At 51.5% G+C, this 14364-nt stretch overlaps 1 protein-coding gene across 6 annotated transcripts in view; it reads right to left on the reverse strand.

The window, feature by feature from the left end:
- The window catches only part of APAF1 (apoptotic peptidase activating factor 1), a 515858-nt gene that overhangs the window by 497011 nt on the left and 4483 nt on the right, over window positions 1-14364 (reverse strand). The window lies entirely within an intron of this gene.

A 14364-nucleotide genomic window follows, 5' to 3' on the forward strand; every position in this document is an offset into this window, starting at 1 on the left:
GTGCACACACCAACACCAACATGCACACACTAGCACAAATGTGTGCACACCAACACTAATGCTTTCACGCATAAACACTCATGTGTGCACACACCAACACCAACATGCACACACTAGCACAAATGTGTGCACACACTAACACCAACACATATATACACACACCTAATAAGGAGAATCCAAAAAAATGTTCAAGAGTGAGAGGGGGAAGGGGAGGCAGAGAGGATGAAGGGGAGGGGAGTTAGGGGGTAGGTGGGGAGCACGACACCTCACCAAACGTTGCTATTCACTGCGGAAGGGAGGGTGTGTGAGAGAAAGAGACACACACATACACACACAGAGACAATGAGAGAGTGACAGAGGTGTGGGAGGAGAGTGCTGCATTTTATCTGGAGGGGGGAGTGAGGAGGGGACAGTGAGAGAAAAGGGTTGGGAAGAGGAGGAAAAAATAAAATAAATAGGACAGGTGGAGGTGGTGTCAGCAAAAATAATGATATGTGACGCTTAATGACCGAACACGACAAAAAAATAAAATAAAATAAAATAAAAAACTCATGTCAGAACAGCTGTACACACAACGACACAACAGAGTTTGTAAAGTAATCCACTGGCACATCTGCAAAAAAACTTTGATATTCCAGTTCCAGAAAATTTGTCGGAAAATGAACCAAAACCAACCACTGAAAACATGGAAGTGCTGCTCACATACGACCTAATGATTCCATCAGGCATGAACATCGAAAACAAAGCATTGCGACCAGATATCATACTTGGGTACAAAAAAAAAAGGAGAAGAAGGCATTGCTCATTGAGATGATAATACCGGTGATTTTGGACTAACGATGCAGAAATCAAGAAAATGTCCAAATACCAAGATCTAAACCACAAAGTGAAAAGATCCTGGAAGCTGAAGAATACCAAAGTTGTACCAGTGATGATAAAGAACCTCACAGAGGTATTAAAAACCATCCCTGGGAATATCACTACAAACAAACTACAGTTGGAAGCCGTCCGGGGCTCAGTGATAATCCTGAAGAGAGCCCTCGGAAAAAAAAAAACCTTGAGAACAGAAAACTTCACATCTTGGTCTCGGAATCGTGACCCCTTACTGAAATTAAGGTGGATACTTTGAGCCCACCCTCGGAGGACTCCATTCCACATTTGAAACCCTAGATGCGCGCGCACACACCACACACACACACACACACACACACACACACACACACACACACACACACACACACACACACACACACACACACACACACACACACACACACACACACGTTATAGATATACATATATATTGTTGCGGATTTTAGGATCCGGTCTGATGAATGCATCCACACATCCAGGTCCTCAGACGGTTATTTCCTTCAATGCATGTTCAGATTAGCCCCGTCCCCATGTTTAATGGGATCTTAAATGTGATGCATTGAGAAGGGTAAAGGATAGATCCCCTCTCTTATGGGAAGATTTTTTCTTCATGACAGACACGTTTACACACATTTCTTTCATGAGCTCTGAAGCCCACCCTCATTTTTCCTCAGCAACATTCTTTCACGAGCTCTGAAGCCCGCCCTCATTTTTTCCTCAGCAACATTCTTTCGCGAGCTCCGATGCCCGCCTTTTTTGAGAGCACACGGGTCATTATGGTAACCGTACCACAGTGGGGCGGGGTGAGCTTGGGGCGGACGGCACCCAGCGGAGACGGCCCGGGGATATAAAAATGAGTGAGAGAAAGCATGAGGTGCGTTCTGCGGGGGAGAGACCTTCTGAGATATTAAAAAAAACGAGCAAAAGAGGGACGTTCTCTGAGGAGAAAAAGTCCAGAGAGGAAAAAAGCAAAGGGCGAGAGAAGCGAGCAAGAAGCGGGTGTCTAACCAACACCAAAGAGACAATTCACCCTTCCAGTGCTTCGGCAAGGGAGCGTGTGGTGAGCGTGTGGGTGTGAACAGTGCCGCCAACAAGTGAGGCTCTGGTCGATCACCAACAACACCAGGGTCTAAACTCGCAATGGACGATCTCGGTGCCCTCCGGACATCGACTGGCATTCAAGGCTGCCCCGCGAGAGGGTGCACGGCAAAGCTGGGTGCGAGCGATGGACGTGACACGCACGCACGCATTTTCAGGACGCTTTCGCTTCACAGACGACTTTCTGATGAGCGAGACGATTCTCCCCCCCCTCCCCTCCCCCTGAATGATCTGCTGGGTATCCTTGTCTACGTTTAGCTGTAAGTTGGTCAACTCCCGATAAGCATCTGCTCTTTGTCTCTTTCATGGCATTTTGATTGATTTCCTGGCATCGTTTTAACCGCACCAGAGGTTAAAACGCTCGGCCACCCGAATTAAAATCTAATCAGACAACATTGGTGCTTTGCCGAGGGCACGCTCCCCACTCAGGTAACCACATGACCTCAAGTTAAACGGAATAATTAGACGGCGGACACTGGAACTCGTGGTTGACTGGGTGGAGTTTGTGGTTTGAGAACAACCCACCGTACCATAATGTTAATTGTGAGCGGTGGCCCCAGATCCGGCTCTACCGAGGACAACCAGGGATTAATCCCCGAGTGACAAGTTGTTGTCTCGGTACCCCCCACCGCAACAATATTGTTGTAGTTTCCCGCCCGCCGGCGTGCGGGCGACCACTTCTAGCCAATGGTGGCCGTTCTTGCGCACCGAACAGACAAACCTCGTCGCAGCTTTCGGATCAACGCCAAAATCCAGCCACGGGTGTGTTTTAATCACACCGAAAATCAGCCAGCTATTCTGTCCACGCGCGACAGGGTCCGATCGCCGAATTGTCGATTTACCTAATTATGCGCATAGACAGAAATGCCAGGGATTTACACCTCGACGGGACCAGCTTGGAAACAAGCCGCAAAGCAGCTCACTCCATTTGCAATTTGCCGAGCGGTGTATATCGCCAAGCCCTGCCGGATCTGATTACTTATCGGTTATTAACAACTAGCTATATTCCGAACTTAATTATGGCAGTTCAATTGAGGGAAAGGACACAATGAACTGGTCAACATTCACACAATGACATTTATTACACAGACGATACATATGCAGTCATGCAGTCATGTATGCAAGCAATGGGGGTAAGGGAACAGGACACGAGCAGAAAGAGAACTACAAGCGTTTGTCTATAGTTATAATGTACAGTCACTTATGCAGTTTTACTTCTGGGACTGGCGCCACAAACACACACACACAAAACCCAGAAAAGGAAAGAAAGAGAACGTGACCATATGGTGAATTATTGGGCACCGTCCTCCTCGATACGACCTCCCCGAGAGAGCTTCCTCGCACACAACCAACGACCCAATCCACGCCTCCAGAGGGACTGCAAGAGCGTGCGCGATCCAGCGAGCGCGCGCGATGCAGAGCCCAGATAGAGAGAGAAAAGCTTCAGCGTACGATACACACACACACACACTCCAGAGCCTGCGCCTCCTCCTTATATCTCGAGCTCCGCCCGCCCTCGCCTCTCGCCCCTTCTTCCAGCACACGCGGGAAACTTCCAGAAGAAGCCCATTTTTTCTCCTGGATTGGGGCCTTTCTTTTGCCTTTTTTCATAGCTTTTGTTGCTTTTTGTTCCTCTCGCAGGGTTATTCGTTGGGGGGAGTGGGTGAGGCCGTCGTCCGTTCCCCCGCGACGAATGCCAGGCTTCTCGCAACCGTGTGCAGAGGTGGAAACGCGATGGTGGTTGTGGTTATGGTGGTTGTGGTAATGGGGGCGTGGCTGGCGTTTTGTGGTGGTCATGATGGTGGTGTGGTTGTGGTTAATGCGGTTGTGGAGAAGGTGGCTGTGGTTGTTGAGATGCGGTTGGTGGTGGTTGGTCCAAAATAAAGATAGCAAAAGAAAAACACTACCTCAAAGATCACATCCCGCTAGACGACGGTGGGGAAATCTATCTGAACACAGACTTAGACATAACTGATCTAAAGGACCTGTATGGTGTACTGTGAATTTCCACAACCGTAACAAATATATATATATATTGTTGCGGTCTTCGCGCCCGCCGGCGTGCGATGGCCACGTAACTCGAATCGCGGCGCGTCGCCCACCGGACGGACAATCCAGTCGTGACCCTCTCGGACTAACGCCGGGAACCAGTCACGGGTGGACCTTTCGGTCTCACCGCGATCGAGCCAATCAGCCCCCGCGTGGGATAGGGTTGCTCGCCAAATTCGAACTACCTAAGTACCCACGCGGAGGGTAGACCGGGCGATCGCACCTCGCCGCAGGTCGACTTCGGACACGGGCCACTTAAGCGACCCGTTCCGTACTATCAGAATAACCGAGCGGTGTTATCGTCGACCTCGACGGTTCGATTAATTATCGGGCGTATTCAGCCCACTACCAACCCTTTACGTGAAGCAAGATGGGGATTCAATGGAGGAAAAGACGAAGCGAAGCGGGAGAACAGTTCAACAATAAAGCACGTTTATTCTCGGCACACGGGAAGCACACAAATACAATTCCACCAAATGCACACAAAAAAAGAAAACACAATTCCATTTACATAAAAAGCAAACATAAAAGTGAAAACACAGTGCAGAGCTAATTCCGACTACCGAGCACACGGCAACACTTATACAATTCTACTTCACAGACGGCGCCGACAACACATACCCAAAACCAAGGAAAAGAAATACCCTCAAGAATGGGGTAGGCCTGGGGCCGAGAGACCTGGTCGGGCCTACCCGTCTGGTGATGAGACGCGGAGCGGCGATGGCCCCGCAACCCGCGGGCCTCGTGGACAGTGCCTGGCAGGGGGGTGGGAACGGGGCCCCCTTGGTCGCACTATCTCAGCGCGGGGGGAACAGGAGGGGGTTGCTGATGCTCGGGGTATAGAGGATCTTTATTATCTGCGCGACGAGCGTCTCCACCTCGGCCAGGTCGCGCTGCCGGCCTCCCAGGGGTGCGCAGCTCCTTGCACGACGCGAGCACCCTTCGTCCGACTCGCCGCCTCTCCACAGCTCGTCCCCTCCGTTCCGACTCTCCTTCGCCTCGTTCCGACCTTTACGACTCCCTTCTTCCTCGTTCCGACTTCTTACTCCCTCGTTCCGACTTCTTACTACTCCTTTTACTGACGAACACCGTCCTTTTATCCCCCCGTAACTTCGCCTTTGACCCCCTCCCTTTGACCTTTCAACTCGCTCCCCATTGGCCCGACAAAAAGTGGGCGTGAAGGCCTTTTGATCCACAAATTTGCATATATCGATCGCCCTGGGGGCGGGGCCACCCGCCCCTCGCTCACCGATTGGACGGCAAAAAGTGGGCGTGTGTCGTTTTGGATCCGTTTTTGAAGCAGAAAATCCGTGATTTTGTACACGCTGTTCCACGTGCGCCCTACACGAGTCCAGCATCGGTGCCCATGAGTGGCGCGAGATGACGGTGATGCGATGGTGGCGAGTTGCGACGGTAAAGGTCATGGCGGTTGTGGTGAAGCGGCGTTGTGGTCGGTGGTTGATGTTGTGGTTGTGATGGTGGCGATTGGTCCAAAATAAAGATAGTAAAAGAAAAACGGCTATCCTGAAGAGTCGCAGCACGTATAAATGACATGTATTCCCACTAGACAACGGGTTTGGGCCTAACTACACATGCACTTACCGAGATACCTCACCTAAGGGACCTGAATGGTGGTTTGCGAATCTGGTAACCACAACACTACCCCCTTCCCTTTTTACAGACTCGTCCCGAGTCGTCAAATTTTCGTGTGCCATCATGTGTAGTTTTCCCCTAGTACATTTTACCTACGGATCCCTGAGTGCGACATTCATGGTATTCGTGTCCCCAAAATAAATAACCTGAGGGCTGCGTAACTATCTAAACAAACTCACTCACACGGACGACTTAAATAAAATTGCCGGCGCTAAGACAAACATGCCGGGGGCGCACTCATATTTACAGTACATCTTAACCTTAACTTACAAATTTTACACTAAACCATGGCCCAGGATCACTGAACTCTGCAAAAGAAAGCAGTTAGCAGGGAGCCAGGCTGCCCGCATGCAGTCTCTGGCTCAAACAATGCAGGTGACAGGGAACGTGGCTGGCTGCTCACACGCAGTCCAAGGCCTTCCCTTTTGAACTGAACTCAGTGAACCACAACGGTGCTTGGGCTGCACAACGCAGTCTCCGTGCCAGCTCAAGTGGCACACGCAATGAGCACAACGAATGGATGCATGAACGCAAACACGGTGCACGGGCCGCCACTGCAGGCCCGTGTTGTAGCTGCCAACAGGGCAGTTCTTGCAGCTTGCAAACTGTTGCCTTGCGGATCCTGGCGCACATGGAAATGAACAGGGGGGGCAAAGCAAAAATTGAACGGGGCTGGTGAACGTGGGCAGTGGGCATGGCATGGCAAAGGTGGCAGGCAAACACAGCCCGCAGAAGAAGGCCGCTGCAGGCAAACACAGCCGGCAGATGAACTGGCCGGCACAGGCCTTGCAGCACACAGCTGCCGATGAACTTGGCCGGCCTCCGCCCTGAAGCAAAACACGGCCAGCCGATGAAGTTGGCCAGCCTTTGCCGTTCAGTGGAGGTTGGTGGAGGGAGTGCGGTGGTGCTGGCCACTTGGAAGGCGGGCTCGGACCTACATACCTGTCTCCCTCCCAACCTATCGCCTTTGCCTGTCACTGTACATACCCACTCCCTTAATTTGTCAAACCCCAATTTAGCCCCAACTTAATTTTTTTCTGTTGTTTTTATGTTTACTCCCTCACTGTCAATCGCACCCTAACCCCCTTTATCGTCCTTGTTCGGCTAACCTATCCTGTCACCTAGCCTACTCCCAACCCCTACGTTCCCTTCCCGGAGGGGAATAAGGGAGAGCTAACGTCCTGTGTCGAGGCCCAGCGAAGCCTCAGAATGGCCTCCCCAGAGCTCGGCGATCTTAACACCAAGTGGGTCCAGCGGCCCACCACGAGAGCGAGGGGATGGATGGTGCGGAGGGGTACATCTCCTAATCTACCCTAACCATTTAACTGTTAAACTACCCCGGGGCTTTCAACAAGCGCCTCTCGCTTAAACTATTGGTTCTAACAACCCAGATTCCCGTCGCCTGTGTTGGTGTCCTCACAATTTCGGGCCTCGCCCCCCAATTTTCTCTCCGTGCCCTCACACGGTCTCCTGGCTGGGACACGTGGCTCCCTTTGGCAGGCACGACCCTCTGCCGATTCTCCCGCTATGGCACCCCCGGGCACTACACTGCCTCCGAGCCTACCAGCTCCCTAACACCGGGGAGTGCCCCCCATGGCACCTCCCCTGAAACGCACACGTGGCAGGCCGGCCTCCCGGGCCCCTTTCCGAGGGTCACCCGTGCCCACTGCACTGCCCACGCGGCTAATGGCGCCCCGGGCCCCGCACCAAGCAGGCGCACCCGTGCCCACTACTCTATCCCGGCCCCCCATGGGCCCTTGGCCTACCGCGGCCGACTAGCCTGGTGCCCGGGGTACCCACTCAGCGATACTCACCTTTCGCAGCCACGCTCCCAAGCCCGTCAACAGGGCTCCTGCACCCCTCCAAATGGGTCTCGAGCCTACTTTCCCACCAACAACAAAACGACCTCCATTTTTCAATTTGACTAACCCAGCTAACTCACTCTACACTGACCCCGGGGTCCCTTGGGTGGGAGTCACTCCTCCCCCCAATCACTCATCGCACCATGCATTCCCCATTCGCTCCACTCACACAGACCCACTGGCCTCACTCACTCAACATGTCTCCACATCATAACTCACCAACAACTCTTCAACACACACACCACCGAACTCTGCCATCCTTCTAACTACCTCCCCTAACTAACTCGTGCTCCCACGTCGTCCCTTAAACTATAGCACGTTCCTTTTAACACTACGTAGCTAAACTACGTCAACTCTACACATTCACTGTCTGTCGCTGTCTCCAAACTCATTTTATTTCCCAACCTAAATCTGACTACAATCCCTCTAACTAATCCATTCCACGGACTCCATGAGGACTTACCCCTGCCCCATGAAGTCGGTCTAACTAAGCTAACCCTTCCCCCTAACTAGTTTTCATCCTGTGCCCAGGTAAGGGGGTCTTTCACCCCTTGCCCAGGAATCCTGTACACCCGAAAGTGAGGCTTGCTTTTTTTTTTTTTCATGCGCAGCACCTGCGCGGCAACTCAGAGCTTGCACACTTTGCACCTGCCCGTGACGTCATGCAGCTGCACGTGTTCCTCGTCCCTCCTTGGACGCTACCATCCGGCAGAGATACCCCTCCTGCCGGATTCCAACCACACGTGCAGCCATGACGTCACCGTGCGCATAAAAAAAACACAAGCCCCACGTCTCGAGGGGTTCCCCACGCGAACACATGTGCTTTGCCCGTTGGAGCCTAACACACACGATCGCGTGGGGAACCCGTCCGGTCCAAATCCATTTACCTGCCTAAACTTTGTCCGTCCGCGGGATCGGCAAATCCACCGCGTGCGTTTCCGGACCGGGACTTCACTCTCGCAAGCGAGCACGTGGTGGTCTCGTGCGTTGCACAGCACGAACCGCGTGCTCACTGCTGGGTGAACCCGGCACGGTCCTCGAAACAACCACAGCCGCTACTCGGCTTTCTCTCTTCTCATGTCGCCGTCTCCGTCTCCATTCGACACACGCACTCCCGCGTGTTACGACGCACACAGTCCACACCATCACATTCACACGGGGAGACGCGGCTGCGTGCTCCCGCATACCAACCGACATCTCCCTCTCATACCGCTCTCTCACACACACGGTCTCCCTGGCACACAGCGACCTTGCACACGGCCGTTCACTCACGCGTGCCTCACTACTCACACAAACCATACTACTCACACGTGGTGCTCCATTCACTCGCGCGGGGGCACTCACCCGCGGTGCCTCACCCACGTACGCGAGGGCACTCAACCGCTGTGCCTCATCCACACACCGTGCCTCACTCATACACGCGGGGGCACTAACCCGCGGTTCCTCACTCACACACCGTGCCTCATCCACACACGGCGTGCTGGGAAGCACGTACTCCGGCACCATCGCCACCACACCACTCACACACGGGGTCGCTTCCACACACGGGGACGCACTCACACCTTGCACCACACACACAGGGACAACCACACTGGGGATTCGTGTCCCCACCAGGGTCTCCGGGGCCTCTATACCCCCCAAGCTCTCCGTGCACCCGTCCACAGCACTCGTCCCCTCAACCTCGCAAAGCACGACCGAACTCACCTGGTCGTGACTCGCCTCAAGGGGGCATACTCCCTCCCCTCGTTCCTGGAGGAGGCCATCCAGCTGCTCACACCGGGTCCCTGCACGCTCCGCGAGCTCACCCCCATTATCCTCCACTACCTCCGTGTGTGTGTGTGCGTCACTTACCCCGTCTTCATCGTGTAGTCTTCCCTCTATTTTTTCTGTCTCCCGTGTCTCTGCCAACTCTGTCACCTCTTCACCCTTTACCTCCCTTGTCTCAACTATTATTATTTCCTTTGTCACGGCCTTCATGCCCGCCTGCCGGCATCGGCCCATGTTCTGCGTCTCACCCCGCAGCTTTTTCGTTCTTTCCTTCATTTGCTGTGTACTCGCATCGATCTTTTCGTTCATGCTTTTTATTTCGTTTTTCATATTCGCTTCCATCTTTGTTTTTGCTTCGTCCATTTGCTTGTTCATGTTCGCAATCATCTTCGCTGTCGTTTCCGCATACATTTTTGCCAGCATGGTGTATAGCTGGGTCATGTGGGGTGCGCTTGGGTGAGCCGTTTCGGCAGGGGTTGGGGAAGGGTCTTGGTGGAGAGGGGGGGGAAAGGTGTCATACACCGCGGCCGCTGCCGCACCCACCTCAGGTTCTGGGTTCAGTTGGGCGAGTCCGTGTTCCTGCACAATCAACATTTCCTGCTCGGGGATTCCATCCTGGACCATGGACTCTACATTATTACACATATACATTTCTAATACCCCCGGCTCCCGCTCGCCTTGAGACGCCATCTTGCTTCTCGTGAAGGGTTAATTTGCTCGCTCGTAATTTGGAGGGAATCGGGGGTCGCTTCTCTCACCCCTGGACCGATTCCCGTGAATTTCGCTGGAGACAGGAGAGCCTGTTGTCCCGCTCTCCAATACCAGTGCCGCGAGGAGGGCGATGAATTTGTATCCCACTCCTGACACCAGTGTTGCGGATTTCGCGCCCGCCGGCGTGCGACGGCCACGTAACTCGAATCGCGGCGCGTCGCCCACCGGACGGACAATCCAGTCGTGACCCTCTCGGACTAACGCCGGGAACCAGTCACGGGTGGACCTTTCGGTCTCACCGCGATCGAGCCAATCAGCCCCCGCGTGGGATAGGGTTGCTCGCCAAATTCGAACTACCTAAGTACCCACGCGGAGGATAGACCGGGCGATCGCACCTCGCCGCAGGTCGACTTCGGACACGGGCCACTTAAGCGACCCGTTCCGTACTATCAGAATAACCGAGCGGTGTTATCGTCGACCTCGACGGTTCGATTAATTATCGGGCGTATTCAGCCCACTACCAACCCTTTACGTGAAGCAAGATGGGGATTCAATGGAGGAAAAGACGAAGCGAAGCGGGAGAACAGTTCAACAATAAAGCACGTTTATTCTCGGCACACGGGAAGCACACAAATACAATTCCACCAAATGCACACAAAAAAAGAAAACACAATTCCATTTACATAAAAAGCAAACATAAAAGTGAAAACACAGTGCAGAGCTAATTCCGACTACCGAGCACACGGCAACACTTATACAATTCTACTTCACAGACGGCGCCGACAACACATACCCAAAACCAAGGAAAAGAAATACCCTCAAGAATGGGGTAGGCCTGGGGCCGAGACCTGGTCGGGCCTACCCGTCTGGTGATGAGACGCGGAGCGGCGATGGCCCCGCAACCCGCGGGCCTCGTGGACAGTGCCTGGCAGGGGGGTGGGAACGGGGCCCCCTTGGTCGCACTATCTCAGCGCGGGGGGGAACAGGAGGGGGTTGCTGATGCTCGGGGTATAGAGGATCTTACATCTGCGCGACGAGCGTCTCCACCTCGGCCAGGTCGCGCTGCCGGCCTCCCAGGGGTGCGCAGCTCCTTGCACGACGCGAGCACCCTTCGTCCGACTCGCCGCCTCTCCACAGCTCGTCCCCTCCGTTCCGACTCTCCTTCGCCTCGTTCCGACCTTTACGACTCCCTTCTTCCTCGTTCCGACTTCTTACTCCCTCGTTCCGACTTCTTACTACTCCTTTTACTGACGAACACCGTCCTTTTATCCCCCCGTAACTTCGCCTTTGACCCCCTCCCTTTGACCTTTCAACTCGCTCCCCATTGGCCCGACAAAAAGTGGGCGTGAAGGCTTTTTGATCCACAAATTTGCATATATCGATCGCCCTGGGGGCGGGGCCAATTCGCCCCTCGCTCACCGATTGGACGGCAAAAAGTGGGCGTGTGTCGTTTTGGATCCGTTTTTGAAGCAGAAAATCCGTGATTTTGTACACGCTGTTCAACGTGCGCCCTACACGAGTCCAGCATCGGTGCCCATGAGTGGCGCGAGATGACGGTGATGCGATGGTGGCGAGTTGCGACGGTAAAGGTCATGGCGGTTGTGGTGAAGCGGCGTTGTGGTCGGTGGTTGATGTTGTGGTTGTGATGGTGGCGATTGGTCCAAAATAAAGATAGTAAAAGAAAAACGGCTATCCTGAAGAGTCGCAGCACGTATAAATGACATGTATTCCCACTAGACAACGGGTTTGGGCCTAACTACACATGCACTTACCGAGATACCTCACCTAAGGGACCTGAATGGTGGTTTGCGAATCTGGTAACCACAATATATATATATATATATATATATATATATATATATATATATATATATATATATATATATATATATATATATATATATATATATATATATATATATAAATATATAACCGGGCGTAGTGGCGTGTGCCTGTAATCGGGCTACTCGGAGGATCGCTTGAGGATGGGAGCTCTGCACTGGGCCGCGCTATGAGAGGGTGTAGGGCAGCCCGGAATCACGGCGAAACCCAATCCTTATCCCCCTGTTGTAAGAGGCGACCAGGGTTGCGTCAGGAAGGGCATTCGGCATAAAAACTATGCCAAAATCAGTATGCGGATCATAACGGATGATCCGCTGTGGCGACCCCTAACGGGAGCAGCCGAAAGACGAACACACACACACACACACACACACACACACACACACACTGAACATGTGACCCATGACATCATAAAAAAAATTTCTGTTGACCAACTTATCCATAGATGACCCTCAAAATTTTTCACACTGATCGGGTGTAGCGTTTTAAATATGCAATTATGACATTATAATGAAGGCACCTATGACATCATTAAAAAAATCACACTTATTTATTCCCCATGGGGAGTATTTGACATGTGCCAAGTTTCAATGTTTTCCATGGAGTCGTTTTGGAGATAGAGGTCTAACGTTTTTCCTTTTTTCCAACATGGCTGCCACACCATGTGACCGATGATGTCATAATTATCATTACAACATTCTGCATGAGAAGTCACACATATGGTATAAATTTCGTGGCAATCTGACAAGCTGTTCCAGAGAAAAGTGAATAACAAAATGCTAACAGAGACCCTAACAGCTTGCCAAACCTTAAAATCCCAGGCCTGGATGGAATTCCAAACTTCTAGGTGAAGCAACTACATGCTCTACACCAGTGATCTTCACTATTTTTTATAGGGGGGCCACTTTTGCCAATAAGACATCAGTGTGAGAGCTGCCACACCATCTGCAGGACTCCAAAATGGCTGCTATTGCGCCCACCTCCACGTGCTTTTTTTTTTTTTGGTTGTTGTTGTTGTGGTGGTGGTGGTTACTGCGCTGCAAGCATAATTGTTTGTATACTGCCATCGACTCATGTAGTTACGTTACTTTTATTCATCGCATTGGAACACTCGTTTGAACCCATCGAGTCAATTTGATAGCATTTCAGGCGGATTATGATGACGCGTTTTCACATTTGTGTATTATCAGCTGCGCGTCAGGGGCCGCACTTTAGGCCGCCAGTGGCTCGCGGGCCACGCAATGAAGAACAGTGCTCTACACAATCACAACGCTCGAGCATTCAACAAACTTATCTCAGGGGAGGAGGCCTTGGATGAGTGGCTCACAGAAAGTAACACCTGCCTCATGCTAACATCTGAAGAAAGCAAACTACCTCACAAGTATAGACCAATAACATGTCTACCAACAACGTGAAACTTCTGGTGGAAATCATCACAGAAATGATGTTCCACCACCTAACACAAGAAGGAAGTCTCGAGGTAGAACAGAAAGGATGGAAGAGAGAATGCTATGGAACAATAGAGCACCTCCTATGAAACAAGGCAACACTCGACAACTGTGAGACGAGAAGAACCAAATTATCCACGGCATGGACAGACTAAGGAAATGGAGCTTTGGAATACCACATTGATATTACAGCAGTCGGAAGGAGAGATCGAAATACCAGGAGTGAAGATACAACGAGGGATCTTTCAGGGAGATAACCTTTTGCCACTCCTGTTTTGCCTTGCTCTGGACCCACTGAGCAACCTTATTAATGAGCAAGGACATGGATACACCCTAACGTACACACTTACAAAAAAACAAGAAAGGTGACATCTGCTGTACATGGATAATATAAAACTCTTTGCACCAAACGATGAAAAATTGGCAGAACAACTCAAATTAGTGAAACTGAACTCTGACGACATTCAAACGGAATTTGGCCTCGATAAATGTGCCAAGTACAAATTCGTACATGGCAGACCAACAAAAATGGACAATATAAAAATTGACACACACAACAATACAGAAGCTTGACAACGAAGCATCATACAAATACCCCGGAGGAGAAGAGAGCCACCAAATATGGCGCAAAACAATTACCAAAGAATACCTGTGTAGAACGAGGCTGATCTTAAAAAAAATACCTTTCTCCAAGGGACAAAATCAAATCCAGAAACCAACTCACAGTACCAGCATTCCAATATAGCTGCGGAATAATAAACTAGATATCAAAACGAGGAAACTCCTCACCATGCACAAAATGGTCTACAAACATAGGGACAATACCCCTGGATGCTCACCTGGTAGAATAATGATACTGAGGAGGAAGTAAACATGGGATAGAGTCATCAAAATGGACCACTGAAACAATGTTATAGCAAACACCTATTTTGGGGGGCAACCCCACCCCCTGCCCGTAAATACCCTTCGACTCCAATTTTTTAGAGTGTGAACAATCTTTGGTACATCACGGGCGATGAAGGTTGTGGTCAAGTTTTATTGGAATTGTGTGTGTAGTTTTG

The sequence above is a fragment of the Eptatretus burgeri genome, chromosome 6 (assembly GCF_056783735.1).
Source record: "Eptatretus burgeri isolate ZD-2024b chromosome 6, Ebu_testis_v1, whole genome shotgun sequence".
Classification (NCBI taxonomy): Eukaryota; Metazoa; Chordata; class Myxini; order Myxiniformes; family Myxinidae; genus Eptatretus; species Eptatretus burgeri.